Source organism: Falco biarmicus, chromosome 1 (assembly GCF_023638135.1).
Source record: "Falco biarmicus isolate bFalBia1 chromosome 1, bFalBia1.pri, whole genome shotgun sequence".
Taxonomy (NCBI): Eukaryota; Metazoa; Chordata; class Aves; order Falconiformes; family Falconidae; genus Falco; species Falco biarmicus.
The window spans coordinates 82,113,134-82,130,117 of record NC_079288.1 but is presented as its reverse complement, the minus strand read 5'-3'; the positions used below and the strand labels follow the sequence as shown (position 1 = coordinate 82,130,117).

The following is a 16,984-nucleotide window of genomic DNA, read 5'->3' as shown; positions in this document are numbered from 1 at the left end:
GATACCTCTAAGCTTGTTTGGGTTCTGCTGGTGATTTTGTTTTTTGGTGGTGTTTTGGGGGGGGGGGGGTTTAAGAAAAAAAAAAACACCACCCAGTGAAATAAATCTTATCTGGGAGGAAAATTAAGCTCTCTGAGGGTGAAAGCAAGAGTCAACTGAAGAGCCAAGATCTGAAGGTAAAAGCTGTGGCAGACCCATATCCTTCATTAATCAAGCAGATACAGAGAGATGTACTGTACTGACCAGCTGGTTATCTGCTCCCTGACTACAGAGGCAAGATGTTCTGACCACATGTGCCCTAGCACAGGCTGAACTCTAAACCAAACCCCACAAAAATTATAGCCAACATCTGTCTTCAGAACAACTCAACCCAGGACTTCTCAAGCTGAATGTGTGAGCCTCTACCCCCAGACGGAAAGGTAAATGTCACAGCAGGGCTGAAACAAAGCCACATCCTCTGTGTATTAGGCACAGAAGAAAGGAAACTTAATAGATACATATATATAGCTATATGCATGTACATAGATGCTGAGCAGTGAATAGTGCCCACAACATTATGAGCCCAAGAATAGTAAAGTTTGAAAGGGTCATCATCTTCTCAGATGACATTTCATTGCCTGCCAGTTACCTGTATGTAAATATTCTTCCTTTAAACAATTACCATAGATTCATATTAATGCAGGGGGGTTTAATACTATAAAAGATAGAACATTTCCACCCTTTGTTTAAAAGGCGGTGTGAGGGGTTTTTTGAAACATTCTGATTTAAAAGATTTGGTGTCTATTCTTCCTACTTGACTTTCTGAGTTTGGAATCTTGTAGGTGTACCCAGCTCTGATTTCCAGGTCACTTCTCATGACTGGAAGGAGAAGAAGCCAACCTAATTTTTGGAAACTAATGTTTTCATTAAATGAGCTGCTCGCAGGACCTGAAGTTTCAAGAATGGTCATTAAATAATGCAAGATTCATAACTAGAATAATTTCTTAACAGTACTTCATCAAGGTTATTTTAATCACCTCCATACTGTCAAACACAGCTTTCAGTGCAGCTTGCTGTAGACCCAGTCTGTGCATACAACCCCATCACCCTACCTGTTAGACTTGCTGTTATTTCCCCAAAAACACAAACAATTTCACTCACTGAAGGTCTAACAAGGCTGTGTCTTCTTTTTAATTTCTGTGCTAGCCCAAAAGAAGACAATCACAGGAAAGAAATTCATCTGTTCATCATCCCTGTCTTTCACATGTATCTTTCCATCCAGAAGAAAAAAAATCACACATGCATCTTTCCATTCAGAAGAAAAAAAACATCACACATGCATCTTTCCATTCAGAAGAAAAAACAGGTTCTCCTGCTCTGTGCAGCTAAAGCTTGATTCTTTCTTTAAGTCTAGTTTGTAGAGATATTTCTGACTGCAGGCAGGTAAGTTCCCAACATCTGCTGCAGCAAAGCTCTGATGGTCTAACTGTGAATTGTGGGGGACTGTGTCATTAGGATACTGCTGGGACTGCCCCGCCAGTGAAAAAAAAAAAAGACTTATATTGACCCAAGAAACATCCAGAGGAGCCACCATATAAATGGATGGATGGATAGATGGATGGATGGACAGATAAGTAATGAGAGACTAAAGTATACATATATAACTAAATGATGTATATATATTGATATTAAAAACACCTTGAAAAGGAAGTGTTCACAAGGTACTCTGAAACAGTTTTATTCTGGCCCAGTAAAGATGAATACTGACTTGGCACCCATGACTGCCAAGTTCCAGTCTCTCAATCTGAATACATTAAAAAGCCACACTCTAGAAATTTTAAAGGTAAAAATATTATCACCACCAAACCAGAGCAGTGGGATGGTTGATAGACCACACCACTACATTAAACAGGATCAATAAAGAAAAGTGATCCAAGAGGCTGGATACTCTTAACTATTACGGACAGGCTGTGGCATAGATAGGTGAGGGTTTGGCACTTGGCATCTTTCAAAAGCTTCATGCAACTGTAAACTGTTGTCAGTGGTGCTGCCCACCATGCCACAAGCTGAGCAGACTTTGTGTGATGTGAATCTCCTTGCACAAGAAGCCCTGCTTGCTCTGGGAAATCACCTCTCAAGAGGCAGTCTGCTCCTTCTCTCTTCTTCAGCAAATATAACAGAAACAATTCACAAAGCTAACACCAACACTAAATTTCAGATGTACATAAACAAGATATCAATAATGTTTAGCACATCTCTGAAAGTTCATGCTGCAATGTGTGGGCAAGTGTCCTGAGCAAAGCAGCTCCATCTTTGAGTAATTTGTGAAGAACAAAGCTGGTTCCAGCTCATTCTTGCAAGAGCATCTCAGCACACAGCTTAGCCACAAAACAACATTTCCTGTACTGTGCTATTTATCAACCAAGCAATCTGCAGAAATCCCTGAATTTCAAGGGAAAAATGGGGCAGATTGTTTCTTAAATGCAAGTCACTAGAAGTGGTAAATTACTTTTTTTTTTTACTACCTCTCCCTGATACATGCAGCTGAACACACAAATCACTGAGTTCACTGGAAGTCTGGAAAACCTCACAGTTCCGGAGTTAATCATTAATATTGTGGGGTTACAAGGAGGTATTTTTAAGATTGCCACAGCATGTGGGAAATTCCCATGTGCATTCCCTGCAGGTTTTCAAGAAATAGCCTTTTCTGTTTGGCTCAGATGCTTTTGTAATTGTTTACATAAATTGAATATGAAGTATCAAGGTCAGAAATTTTCCAGAAAGCCAAGGAAAACAATTTACCATTCTGTTGTATAAGAAAACACCAGAACAATCCCAGCATTAGCCAACTTCCTTTTCTTTCTCTTCCTTTATGTGGTATTAAACTATATGGCAGAAAACATTGAAACTCTGCTTACTTAAAAGAGTGTGAAATCTGTTGGATGCAGAAATCCCAAAGTGAGAGAGGCAGCAACAAGTTTAACCTCACACACTCAGAGCAAGGCTATTTCTCTTCATTTTATTTCCCAGATACCCAGCACAAGCTGCAGTATCAGCTCAGTCCCCTGCAAAAGCTCTAGAAACCTACATATTTATGTTTATGCAATTATAATTGCTTATGTTTGAACGGATCCCTATCTCCCAGTTAACATTGTCAGCGGAGAGGATAGCCAACAACAACCCTTTTTTCCCCCCCCCCCTCTCAAATTAATTCAATTCCTACCAAATCAAACGATTATCTGCTGACATTTTTTTCCAAAAATCACTTCACTTAGATGGTGATGTTTGGAGTCCCTAACCCGAAGGGATTTGGAGGCTTTTTTGACAGCCACGTAACTGTAAAAGTCATCTAGTCCTTCAGCTGCTTTGGGAAGACAAAGCTTTTTCCATCCTAAACTTACTCAACTGGGATAGAAGCCTACTATAAAACACCCTGGCCATGACCCTTAGTGGGTGTTTTGCCACCGCCAAAGGAGGTTTCAGGATCAAAGTAGCATAATACAAGCCAAAAATGCCTGTGTTTCTTCCAGGAGGAGAGAATCCTCTTGACCAGCCCCCATAATACATACAACATGAATTTTTCAGGGTTGTTTAGCTGAAGTTTGCATCATGGCTGGCTCTCCTGACCCACTCTCACGCTCAGAGGCTCACATGGAGAGTCACTTCTATAGATGTATTGCTTGAGAAGTTGCAGGGGACAGACAGTTGGAGGCTAACACAGATCAGTAAAAAGTATTTCTAAGAATTAGACATCTTTGAGAATGGTGCCACTATGTGTTTTTACCATCTTCCTTTCATGTCCTCTTCCCATTTAAAATTTAGGACTCCTTAGGGTACCGGAGATCAGCTAAGATGTTGAGGCTCCTCTAGTCTGTACTGCCTACTCAAACACCATATCGGGTCCAGGACTGGGCACTTACCAAAGACTGCTTTAACAAAGGCTCCTGAAAACCCTTGCTGTGATGAGCAAAGCACCCCTTGCAAAATAATTATCAGGAAGAGAAACTGCAGCCACTGAAATGTAGGTTTGGGCCAACGTTTTCAGAAAGGGCATAGATCATTTAGTTCGAGTCCAGAAGAAAACAACATAAATGAGAGAAGGTTTAAACCCCATGCATTATGAGGAAACATTAAAAGCATAGGATTAATTTAATTTAGAAAGAAGAACACTAAGAAGAATCATAGCAGTATCCAAACAGATGGACTTGTAGCTGTAGAAGAAGGGAAGTGACCATCCCCTGTGCTCCCTGGCAGCCTGGCAAAAGGCAAAAGGTATCACACTGGCCTCGAGAGGGACAAGAGGCAACAGTATGACGCTGACCTCGAGAGGGACGTGAGCAAGGCAGTAGGAAAGATGTTTCTAATGTTAAGCAGCAATAAGCCCTGACAGAATTTCCTAGGGAGGTTGCAGGATCTCTGTCACTGGAGGTTTTTGAAAACATGTGAGGCAAACATATGCCAGGAGTAGTTAGTGTGAAGCCAATCCCACCTGGCTGGGGAGATGGACTGGGTGACCTCCCGAGAGCTCTCCCAGCCCTATTTTCAATTATTCTGTTCTTCCTCTCTTAAGATGTGCGGAGTGGTGTGCAATTGCTTGTCACAACACATTTATAAAAAGCAATTGTCTTACAAAATTCCAATAGGATACCTTGAGACAGCACATTAGAAGAAAACACTGAAACTTACCTCATTGCTTTACACAACTGCCTTGATACAACCAGTCTCCATCATCCAGTCCTGTTTTTCTTCTGGCTGTCACAGGTTGGCTCCAAGATTTTTAAAAGCACATTCAGAAACTCCGGTAAAAAGTAAGTCTCTGTCTCAATGAATAGTTAAAAAAAAAAAAAAGCAACCAACCCTCCAGATGTATTTAGAAACAGAAAACATGGGTAACTAATGCTGTAATTGATGGTAAGACATTAAGAAGGAAAGGCACACAGACTGAGGTATATCTTCCAGCCATGTACTGCACTCTAAGATAAGCAAGTATACAAATGAATTCAGCAATTTGGTTTTTATGTGCCAAAACATTGGAAAGAATATGAGTATACTGCTCATACATACTCCCCTTCCAGCACTGTCAATAATTCAGGTCCAAAAATACTGAAGTATTTAAGTTTTTAACTTGATTCCATTGGGAACCAGGTAGCCCAGCATCACTGCAGAGCCAAGCCATGATTTATACATCAAGTTAAATGTTAGCCTGAAGAGCCTTCCCAGGGTTGGCTGGCCATGGCAGGGCCCACCTAAGGACTCCAAGTGTTGTTTACCCACAGTTGTGATCATAAATGTTTTCTGAGCGTGCTTTACCTAAGAATAAACAAACCCACCTCATAGCTCAATATTTCATGCAGGCCTGGAGCACTTGGTAAAAGGTCAGAAAACCACAACAAAAACATTTCAGAATGTTTTTCATTACTTCCTCCCACCTAAAAATGTTCCCCTGTTTTTGAGGCTGTGATCTTTTCAGAAACTTGCACAGACTAAAATCTTTCTTATTCCAAGTCCACAATTATTTAACTACCACCTCCCTCCTTTTTCAAGAATTCAGCTGGCAATTCAAACAGTTTATTTTTGAGTTAATAAGTTATTGTACAATGTCTACTAAAAACATCTGAGACAACCATGCTGTTGTTTAGGCTGACTGTCTGAATTATGTCCCTTTTCCTTTCATTTTTTACGGGTTTTGCTGCTTCAAAACTCCATTCAGATTTCTTGCCATTGTTTGAACACGTGTTGTGTCCTGCAGACACTGCTCTCATTTACAGGCTTTGGAAGATCAAAGAATGGTTTCTAGCCTTTGACGCTCACCATTTTAAAATCTACCTTCCAAATTACTGGAAGAGTTTTTTTCAGCATCCTGCATTGCTATGCTACCTTTATAAGCCTCACTCCCTGACACGCACGAGCCCCATACCTACCTTAATCTCACCAGAGATTAAACGCAGTTGATGAAATATGATGCCCATCCCTCTGCTCTGATGCAGAAACCATCCTCCTGGAGCCCTGCAGTGCAAAGACAGCTGGGGAAAAGTAGAGTTTCTCCAGACTGTAGCACACAACATTCTCCAGCACCATCTCTATATGCCATGGTGCCTCCATAACCTCTTCATCCAGTAGAAAACTTTGAATGGTGCCACAGAGGTTTCTGAAGGAGACCTTTTTCATTTCAGGGAAATGGAGCCAAAAAGGTGAAAACATAGAAAACATAGTTCATCACACTGATTGCCCGCTCAGTGCCAACTCCAAGTGGAAGTCTCTTGTGAAGCATGGTCTCAGATGTCCTACATGATAACTGATTTTACGGTGTACTTTTTTACCTTGGTGGAACTCATCAGGGTGGGACTCTCTGTTAGGCTGAGTGGCTCATGTTTAGCCATCCACAGGTGTAATGTAGCCTGGGAAGCCATGTGTGTTTCTGCTGGTTTAAGTGGACTGCTATTTAAACTTTTTATTATTAATCACGATATCAGAATAACATTGGGAATATTTTAAACTAATGAAAGGATATGTTCTAATCATAACTCATTAACTCTAGAGTGAAAAGTGCTACTATCCAATAATCCTAATTACCAGTAATAACTTCTTTCTCCTTGGAACACAGAATTTCAATTCACTGCAAATTCAAAGCAATTTAACAATAAGACTGACAGTGGGAACAAGAGAAAAGCCACATCTATTTAGACAACATAAAGCAGCGCTTGCTTTACAACAGTGTTTTGTGACTGACTGAACAACTGGGAAAACTCGGCAGGGCTGCTTTTTGAAGGAAAAGACAGATATATGTAAATTCATTTGGGCATGACAAGCCCGTAGTGAACACAACAGCAACACAATTATCTGCCTTCAAAAGGCAATATGGAAGGCAAATTTCTTTATTCGTGCGATGCCATTAAAAAGAAATAAACAAAGTGAAAAAGGCACATGGGCTGCAGTATTACCCCACCGTGAAACTTCACTTCTAGAGAGACCTTCTGCAAGGGCAGGAGGCCCCCAGGCTCTGCTACAGAGGACACAGGCCCATGCTGCCGGGAAAAGCTCTTCTGCAGAATAATTAGACAACAAAACCAACTGTGAAAAGCTTTGGGAGTCTGAGTCCCCTGTCCTCATCCTTCACAGTAAATAAAGGGTAAGTGATTGCCTTCGTATGAAAACAACCTTCCCCTCCACGTTGCAAATGCACGTTTACCATTGCAAAGGGAATTACTGAAACCTCCAGATTCGCACAGATCTCATGGCACAGCGCTGTGGCAAGGCAAGCCTGGAGGATTACGGGAGTAATTACCCTCCACAGTAGTTTCTCTTTGTGTTGCTTTGCTCTAAGGATGCTGTACAGATTGCTCTCTTCTCAGTTGCCAGAGCAAATTACCTCCCGCAGCCTGTGAGCCATCTCCTCAGATGGTTTTGGGATACCCTGGAACAAAGCGACTCAAGGCTGAGGTCTGCTAGGAACCTGGAGACGTGCAACGAGGGGTGTGTGCAAGGCTTGACATGCATATCACAGAACAAATGCCCAAGAGTTTTCTGTATTCACAAACAGAACAGCCATAATAATAATAACATTAAAAAAAAAAAAAAAAAGTGAAGAAATGCTTTACAGCTGCTTCTCAATCACAGTGAGAGGTAAGGGCTCTTCGTATCCCTGCTGATACATCAAGGTTCCCCACTTTTCCTTGCTCTCACTTTAATGCTGCACTCCACCCACCTCCCCATCTTGCTTCGACCCAAGGAGGACCAGCTCATGTTTCCTCCGAGACCACAAATATGATATTAAGCACAGCAAGCAGACTCACAGACCATTATAGAACCAGATTTTGCAATCCTTTTTGCTCCACTTCCTCCCTTGAAATTAAAGCCTCATGTGTCAGTGTCACACCACTGCAGCCAGAAGCCCTCTCTCTCCAGCCCAGTTTCCTCCACTCCGAGCCGACACCACGGCTCATTGCCATCAAGGACACCGCTCCCTACAGCATCAGATCTGAACACTGGAATGGGACGTTGCTTTTTTTCCTCCATATCCCCAGTGCTAGACAGCAGAGTGAATTCAAACCATAATACAGCAGGCTCTTCCCACAGCTTTTCCTGGGAATATGGCAGTTACTGATTTCCTCTGTTTCCTGTAAGGTTTGTTTCCTGTAATGAGTTTGAAAGCAAATATAGAAAATACAGTTGGCTGTATATTTTGTTGTAGAAAACACGGAATAGTCTCGTGCTTGAGGATGTGAGCTGAGGGGGGTTTGAGGCAGGTTTCAGCCTAAGCAATGTTAATCTTTGCAAAAAACTTAAATTACACTGTCCACAGTAGTTGGGATTAATTAGTTTTATTTTCTCAGGCTTTTCCCTTAGATTAATGGACTGCCAAGAGGCAAGAGCACAAAGGTGCTCACACCCCCTCATTTCATGGCATTTAAACATCCTTGATATTTAGTCTTCCTAGAGCCCTTCCTGCAGCCAAGGGAGACAAAAGGGCAGCGCAGAGCCCGCCACTACGAATGGGCACCCAGCGGTCCCTGGGCACTGCAGGAGAAGCTTGCATCACCTTTTGAGATGCTTGACAAGAGATTTTGCTTTTGGAACGCTAATGTTAGACAAGAGGAGAGTAAAGAGACTTTTTTACTGCAGGCTTAGCCTGAGCTCCTACCCAAGTGCTTTTACTACTCTCATCCTCTCCTGTTAGACACAAAACACCTTGTACCTAGTCCTGCTGTGCTTTCAGCCCCTCCTGTCTGGCTTCCTGGGGTGAGAAGGACCCCAGATTCTGCTGGAACATAAGCTGGAAACCAAGGCTGGGAAAAAATTGCTGTCCTAGACAACTCTCAGAATATATATATATATATATTTTTTTTTTTTTTTAAAGCCAAACAAACTTGTTCCACAAAGACAAAAATGTTGCAATGTGGAAAGAGCTAGCAAACCAAAACCACACAAAACTCAGGCTGGTCAGTCACAGCTTCATCTCCATGTTTTTGGTAAGTTTCAGTGAAATGCCAACCTTTAATTTCTTTTTGTTTCCAGAAGGCATGTGGCAATTTCAGAATATCAGTTTTGAAATGTCACTGTCTTTCAAACAGAGCAGCCTGTTGAAGCTTAGCCTTTCCTGCCAGCGCTTTCCATTTCAAACAATTGGCAGGTCCTGATGAAATAATATTTAGGTAAAAACACCCCAACATTTCCAACCAGTTCTGATAACCTGGCAGCACACAGTGCAGCATGGACATAAGCTACATCAGTCAAGTGCAAACGTTTCTTTGGTTCCTTCCCACAGCTTCCCAAACACATATCAAATAGCTGTTGGTCCATCCAGCCAGCTGGGAAAGCGAGCAGATGACTTTAGGGCCCTTGCACCCCTGGTGAGTTCAAATACACACACACACTAAAATAACAAAGCTGCTTATGTTTCAATTTACTCTTTCTCAAAATATTGAGCATGCAGCAAGCTGGTGCTCAAGACGGTGGCTTGAGAGGACAAGTGAATCTTCTTTAATCATGGTTTAGATTCTTTTTTGAAAGGCAGAGGCACTGATAGATATTAATCTAGGGTATTTTAACTGTCCTTCCTTTGGGTTACAAGATTTTCTTAAAAAGAGTCAGCCTCAAAAAACAAGCATTCATAGTTGTATTCACTCTTCTGCATGCTCCACCTCACCCTTCCCCAGACCCCTCTGGCAACACTGCCCCCTCCCAGTCACTAGCGTGTAGCTGAGCATGTTTCTGCTTTGGAGGGAGAGACATCATCCCTCGCTGCTACAAAACTAAAAGCAGTTCCTGATACTAATTCAAGTTCTTGAAAGAGTGTATTATTCCCATTTGCAGCTAATTGTCAGGTTAGAGACTCATGATGGAAATTGATTCCAAAATAATACAAGAGGCACAGACATACACAGACCTCTTCAGCAAGTCTATTTATATGGCGAAAACCCTGTCCTGCCTCCAGGCTACCAATGGGTAGGAGCTGATGTCCTGAAATCCTTCTCACAAATGTTAAGGGTGCAAGGTAACATCCCAGTCTGGGTGGCAAAAAGTTCAGAGATGTGTAAGCACCTGAGACCATCTCCCAGGGATGGATGCTCCCCCGCGCCTGTGCAGAATAGACCCGGCAGCTGGGCTTTCTGCTCTCCCACCTTCAGCTTGCATATACATGTGTGTTTATCTTCAGGCATAAAGATTTTTAAAGGGCTTTCATTGGCTTGCACTGGGAGGTAGACGGCAGGATTAATGGCTGTTCTTCAAAGCTATAAACTGCATGGTGTGTTTGCTCAGACTTTGAGCCATGAGTTACTGCTGTAATTAAATCCAGAAGGAGAGACCATAATAACATTCTGACTTGATTTCCAGTGGCAGAGCATTGATTAAGAGAGCTACATAATAAATGAGAGGCGTTTCAGAATCACACTGTTGATGTTATCTGAAATATTTTTATAATTAGAAAAGCCTAAAGAAAATTGTATATTATAATTACATGCATTATTAATCCTACTCTGTTATAATACAAATTCTTCTATGATTACAGGTTGCAGCAAGCTTTTTGTAAATTTTTGTGAGAGGTCCTGTGATTTGGTTTACAAAAACCCTTGTAAACCATGGACCATATTATTTCAAACTCATGCAAAAACAGAGAAAGTTCGAGTTGATGACCCAAAAATCCAAAAGGGAACAAACAGTTTAGGTGCAATGGTTTTGCGGTTTAAAATCTGTAGCACAATGAAAAGAACATTCATACAGCTATCTTTTATGTAGTCCTTTGCACAGGAGTCTTGAATATTTGAATGTGAAAGGAGGTAAACAGGATGATTAAAATCCAACAATTTGTAGTTCATTCAGCTCCTTTTGAGTAAAGTCACCTGACCACAGGGTTTTGCTCTTGAATAAAATTGTATTCTACCATCCTCTATGACTATTTAGTGTATTATATATCTTTTCAGCTCTCATCACTTAAATAAGAAGGCAGTTTAGCAGAAGATACACAGAAATTCTTAATTCACCGAGAAAAGTGACCACGGCATACATAAAGGTCTGTATTTCCAAAGAAAGCAGAAACTCTCCAAAGTCACATCAGTTAAGGCACTCTCTCAGTCATATTGATAACCGGTTACCCTTACAAACAGCCCCACCAGATTCAGAGGGATTGATTCCTCATTTGAGCAGCTGGTCAGCAGAGTGAGTAAGGGTTTAATCATACGGACTAAATTTCTTCAGGTCAGAAGGCCCAGGCACCACTATTCTCCGTGCCAACATTTGAGAGAGACATTTGAGGACTCATTTTTGGAGATGCCAAAAAGCATTGCAACATGGAAATTAACTGTAGATTAATAACTAAGTTGTGCTTCTCATTAACCACAGGCACAAAACCAACATGATAAATGGTAAGATGCATCGAAAGGCCTGTAAGCGCTCAAGGGTTAGCACAGCATCCCTAAGGCTCCGTGCACTCACACCAGGCAGCAGGCACACCTCATATGGTACTCGAGCTGAATCCTTTAATGCATGTTTGGGTCAACTTCAACATATCTGCTAACATCTGATTCACATTTTAACCAATCTGATGGACAAACTCCATATCCAAAAGGTAGCAAGAAAGGTTTTACCAAATAGTAAAGCCAAAGCAAAGTACCTTCATCACCCTCATGAAGATAGAGGTAACAGGAGCCACTTGTAGTGAACCACGGATGTATCCGGAGATATCAACAATGAGAATGTGAAGCTGCCAGAGCATGGACGTTGGAAATTACAAACACAAATAGGCAGTTCTCTCGTTTCTTAACTCACCACATCAGTAATCACCCAACCTCAACAAGAAGAGCCATCAAGCAGAATGGATCCCAAGATCACTGCTTCCCAGAACTGAAATCCATGTGCCAAGACCACCAACATCACAGGACCACCCAACACCAGCCTTTACCAGCCAGAACCATACAACTCCCATTTGGCTTATGGAAACAAGGCTACATTAATGCCTGGTAAAGACTATTTGGAGAATTGTTAAAAGGAGGTTCTGAACATGTTCCAGTCACTGAGTGTTGATTCTGGCAGGCACAAACTGAGTGATGCTTGGTCCCACACTGAGCTGCTGCACTGCAGTCTGGGGCTCCCTCCAGATGGTTACAGATGCCTCAGAATGGGGACCAGCTGGTTAATGTTTTCTTGCCTTGGTTACATGCAGATAAAACCATTTGCGTCATGGTTACTTCTGATGGAAAGTGGTTTTGCTTAATTCACTCTGGGCTCAATAAAAGGCGTTTTTTAGCTGGAGACAAAAGGGTTATTCTAGCTGGTTATGGAAATGTTTTGCAGGTTTGCCTGTGATTTAAATGCTTGATCCAATCTTGACTGAACTTTCTTAAGACAGATGTAAATGCCCCAAGTGGTGCTGTCACATTAAATGCGTTGGTTGTCTTGTTCACTTATTACTCGTGTTTTGCCATAACCCACACTGACTGGCAACGAGCTTTGATTTCAAGACTTCTGGAGAGATTCCAACCAAGCAAAGCATTAGTCACCATCTGAATTTTGTCTCGTGGTATTTTAAGATGTTTACCTTGAAGAACAGATTCTTCTAGCCATAATTCTTGTAGTCAAGAGATTTTCTTCTTTCATTTTTGTAATTATTAATAATTAACAGAGATGAAGAAGCAATATGAAGGACAAATCTTCTTGCTCCCTAGATGCCCAGGATTTTATCAGAACAGAGGTTCACCTAGCTGAAACAACACTGATTAGACTGAAAAACTGTACTGTATCTGATCTTACCTTGGAAGTTTTGTGGCCAGATCTCCTCCCCAGAATAGATTTGATTTTTTTCTTTATTACAAAGAAAATATTTATTTTTACTATAAAGCAAAGATCCCTTCCACCAAGGATGATCTTCCCGTTTTTCCCTCTCTTGTAAGAAGAACTTACTTTTGTCTGACCTGCCAAATCCCACTGTATCAAACCTCCCTTTGCATACAATTCCTCCATGCAAGAATTGTGAAGCACAGGAGTTCTTCATTATGCATTAACTGGAGTAACCCAAATCACCTGGCCAGATTTAAATGCCAACTGATGACCAGTTTTCTTTCTTAACTCATAGGTTTTCTTAATATTGCTATTATAAAATTATTGTTTCCTTAATACATTATTTAAAATGTTAAATATTAATATTTTCACTGTTCACCCACAAACAGATCAGCTATTTCATGCCCTAAAGTACCTCTCATTTCTCTTTGACAATGAGGTCAAGACACACAGCATCAGGGGTGCAAGATCTTTAATTCTGGTCAGATTAATCCTTTTGGTGAATCTGGATTTGCATATTTGAATCTTGAGACTTATAAAAACAGGCCAGTTATGAGCATGTATAGGTGCCACAGTAACAAACAGTTCATTTCAACAGGAAGAAATTATTTCTTTTGAAGTGTTGTCATTTACAATGATATAAAAATAAGCACAGATTACCTTACCTGTGCTGGGAAATGGTATCCTAAACCTGTGCTGGCTTTTCTGGTATCCTAAACATGGAAATGCAATATAAATTGTGTACATTTTCTTTTTCGACTAACTGCTTTCTCTGCCATAAAAGAGTCTCTGACTGCTAAAGTAAATTGATTCCATGTGCCAACACCACCACAAAATTAGTGACTCTACTAGTAGATGCACTGCCCCTTTATGGAAACCCATATCACTTACTGTTCTGAGAATAAATCTGATGGAGTGATTCAAGACCATCTTATACAGTGCACAAGCAATTATTGCTGGAACAAGAACTCATTTCATACAAAGCTGTATTTATCCTTAGTTTGAAATGACACTGCTTCAAATTATCTGAGTGACTCTACAGAGACTATGTTCAGGCAGTTAACTCATTAACATTGTAGTCTCCAGATGGGCAAAGACAGATCACACGGATTTGTATGTTTAATGAACAGCCAAATAAGGCAGCTCCTCTAAAATTTTATCTAAATATTTTCTAACATAGCTAAGAGGTCACTGATATATTTTAGTGTACTTCTTACAAAATCTATACTGCCTTTGATAACAGTTCATGGGCTGGTTTGTTTTTAAAGGTGCTGTAATACTTGCTGAGTAGAGTTGGCCACATACTTGCCAAATGATGGCAAAAACTGACATCCATGACTTTGAATAAACTTTGCTTCATGTGTTTAAACTTCAAATGTGGCTAATACCTATGGTTCATTTACATGTGGTTGTATTTCAGCTGCCGGCCTGAGTGTTCAGACCTAAATCAAGTCTGACAGACTGAGACATGACAGTATATCCCTACTTAAGAGACTGTGGAGCTCCACATAAGAAAAAGGTGAATACAGAATTTAACTGAGCCCTTTTGTAGCCATTTGCTATTAAAAAATATATATGTATATATTAAAGATAAATCAGAATAGCAATGTTAAAACACTTATAAATGCTGGAATTTTCATTCTTTGGAGGACCAGAACATGGTACAAACCTACTATCTTGAGCTTCCCAACTCCTGCATCAAGTTCTTACACCAATTAAACACTACGATGCAGGAAGGTACTGTGCCTGTAAACAGACTGTTGTATCATGCAAGGCCACCACTTGTCAAGCTGTATTCTCAGGTGATGTCCCATTGTCTTCATTTAAGCTTTTTCCCAGAGGAAAGTACACAAAATTTGGCCTGCAATTTGCTATAGTACCCTACATTGCTTCAGCAGAGGTACAACTTCTAAACACCTATAGGGCTAGAACTAGAGCAGCTTTTCACTGCAACATAGAAAGATTCACTCCTCAGAAGCCAAAGACAAGGCAAATCAAAATAACTATCCTCATTATAAACATGTGTCTTCAAACAGCTGGAACAAGTTTTCCAGGGGTGGTAAACTCTGTCTCCTCCAGCACCCTAGTGAAGACAGATATTGGTCAGAAATCAAACAGAAGTTAGGGAGAAAGGATTGATGGGGTGAGGGTCAGTGACCAGGATTGTAATTTTTAATAATTTGTTGATATGTGGTTTTGGACTGAAAATCCATGAATCTACATCTTTTCAAGTGTCATGATTTTGATTCATTCATCCTTCTCCTCTCTTTATGGCACTTGTAAGCAATTCTCAGGGCTCTTGCTTCATCCTTTTATCTCCCCTGAGAAAGTCTGCTGTTTTACAGAGAGAAATGCATGAGGTAATTTACTCATGTGTTACTAAAGCTTCTCTGCTTGTAGACCGATGCATGCTCATGTTGCCATGTTAACCGGAGTGATATGAAACATGGTCTCATTACTCATTAGAAGCTCCTGGAATAAAAAGATTACTTCAGCCACACAATACTGATTTTTTGTGATCACTGTACATCCCATCTGATTGCTTTCTGACTCCAACAGTCCTATTGTGAATGTGAAGATCAGAGAGAAAAGGAAAAGTAGTGCCTTGTTTAACTTTCAGCCTGATGCCAATGCTCTTCTTGCTGCAAGACAGAATAATCAAGGACCCAAAGTACATTAATTCTCTATTCAAACATTCCTATCAGAAATTATGTATGGCAGAGTTCCCTGAAAATCACCAGCATATGGAGAATTTCTTCAGATATTTACAGCTCCCCAGGCTCTCTCAGATAAAGACAACATATTTAGAGAAGGAAATAGCAAGTAAGAGTTAGAGTGAAAAACAGCAGCATGTTGCCTTAACGAAATGTGTACCATCCAAATGGTAGTATCTTTGATCTGTCGGAGCTAAGCCCTCCCATAATGGTGTCTGACAACTGCCCTCTCCCTGCTCACCTCAAGTGCTTAATTACACATAAGTGAATAGCAATAAACGAACCAAATTATGCAAAGCGGTACCCTCTCAGGAAGGAGGTAATGACACAGCCACAAGAATTTCTCCCAGTAAGTCACTTACATCTTTAGATTTGTGCAGAGTCATCAAAAAATAGCCCTGGAAGGAATCAAAGATGCCTTTACTTGAAGGCAGTATTGGCATATGTCATTCGTGACAGATGTTTGTTCAATCTGTTCCTGAAGACCCTACAATCATAGGAACTTCACAACCCTTCCAAGCAACCTATTCCAGTGCTTTATTACCCTTTTCCTTAGAGAGGTTTTCCTAAGGCTCAATTTAAATTTCCCTTATGTTAATTTACGAGTGTCATTGTTTGTCCTAACCATCATGAGCACAGATAACCTTCTTGTCCTCTTTGAAATGGCCTTTTATATACCTGAAGGCACCCATCAGGCCTTGCTTCAGCCTTTTGGTTATTTTGGTGCCACCACGTGACTCCAGGTCTTTCAATTTTTACTCACAGATCAGAGCTTAAAAAAAATATATATAAAAAAAAATAAGGTAAAAAACCCACAACCTTTTCCAGAAGAGGACATCGAACTCTGTCCTGTCCATCCATTCCAATCTGTCCATCCAATCCACCCTGTCGAATGAATTAAAAATTCATTGATCAAAACTGGCCACAGCGTTCCCACGCTGAGCAGAGCAGAGCGCACTTGTGTCTGAACCTGATAGTGGGATGTTCATCTCTCACAGCAGCATGCCACTGTCCCCTTGTAGCTAATTTTCTACCTGCTATAACGAAAGATACTTTTCTGGAGAACTGCTTGCCAGACAGTTGTTTCCCAGCCTCTTTGCTTAGCAAAGTGTGCCTGGCTAAGAGTACTTTGCATTTGTCCCCTGCTGAATTTAAAGCCCTGTGTTTTCAGACACTTCATTGATTTATCACACAAATAGTACCCCTTCCTCCAACATGCTTGCAGTCATTCTCAGTTTCATTACTGTTGCAAAGTTACCAAGCAAACTTTACATGTTTTTAAATTAAGCTATGTGACCTTTGTTCCTCCCCAGTCCCATCTGCAAAGGTTGTTTTGCAGTAAAGGAAATTAAAATGGTTTAACACAACCTATTTTTGACCAGCCTATGTTGACTGCTATTCATCTTCAAATTATTTTCCTTTAGACTTGTTGTTAATCTGACTGGACTATAATTCCCAAACTATTCTGGGAAAAAAAATATTTTCTCTCCTTCTCCAGTATTCTTCAAGATTATTGT

General features: G+C 40.7%; 1 long non-coding RNA gene across 7 annotated transcripts in view; it reads right to left on the bottom strand.

Annotated features, from left to right (window-relative positions):
• LOC130153341 (uncharacterized) overlaps positions 1-16,984 on the bottom strand; it is a 54,793-nt gene that overhangs the window by 9,989 nt on the left and 27,820 nt on the right. Inside the window, exons 1-2 of one of the 7 annotated variants that reach the window (XR_008823341.1) lie at positions 5,901-9,595; positions 4,666-4,795 (exon numbers count right to left, since the gene is read on the bottom strand). The exons of 3 other annotated variants lie outside the window; for them this stretch is intronic. This is a non-coding gene — a long non-coding RNA (uncharacterized LOC130153341). 3 more of the 7 variants (XR_008823339.1, XR_008823340.1, XR_008823335.1) reach the window with 3 other exon arrangements.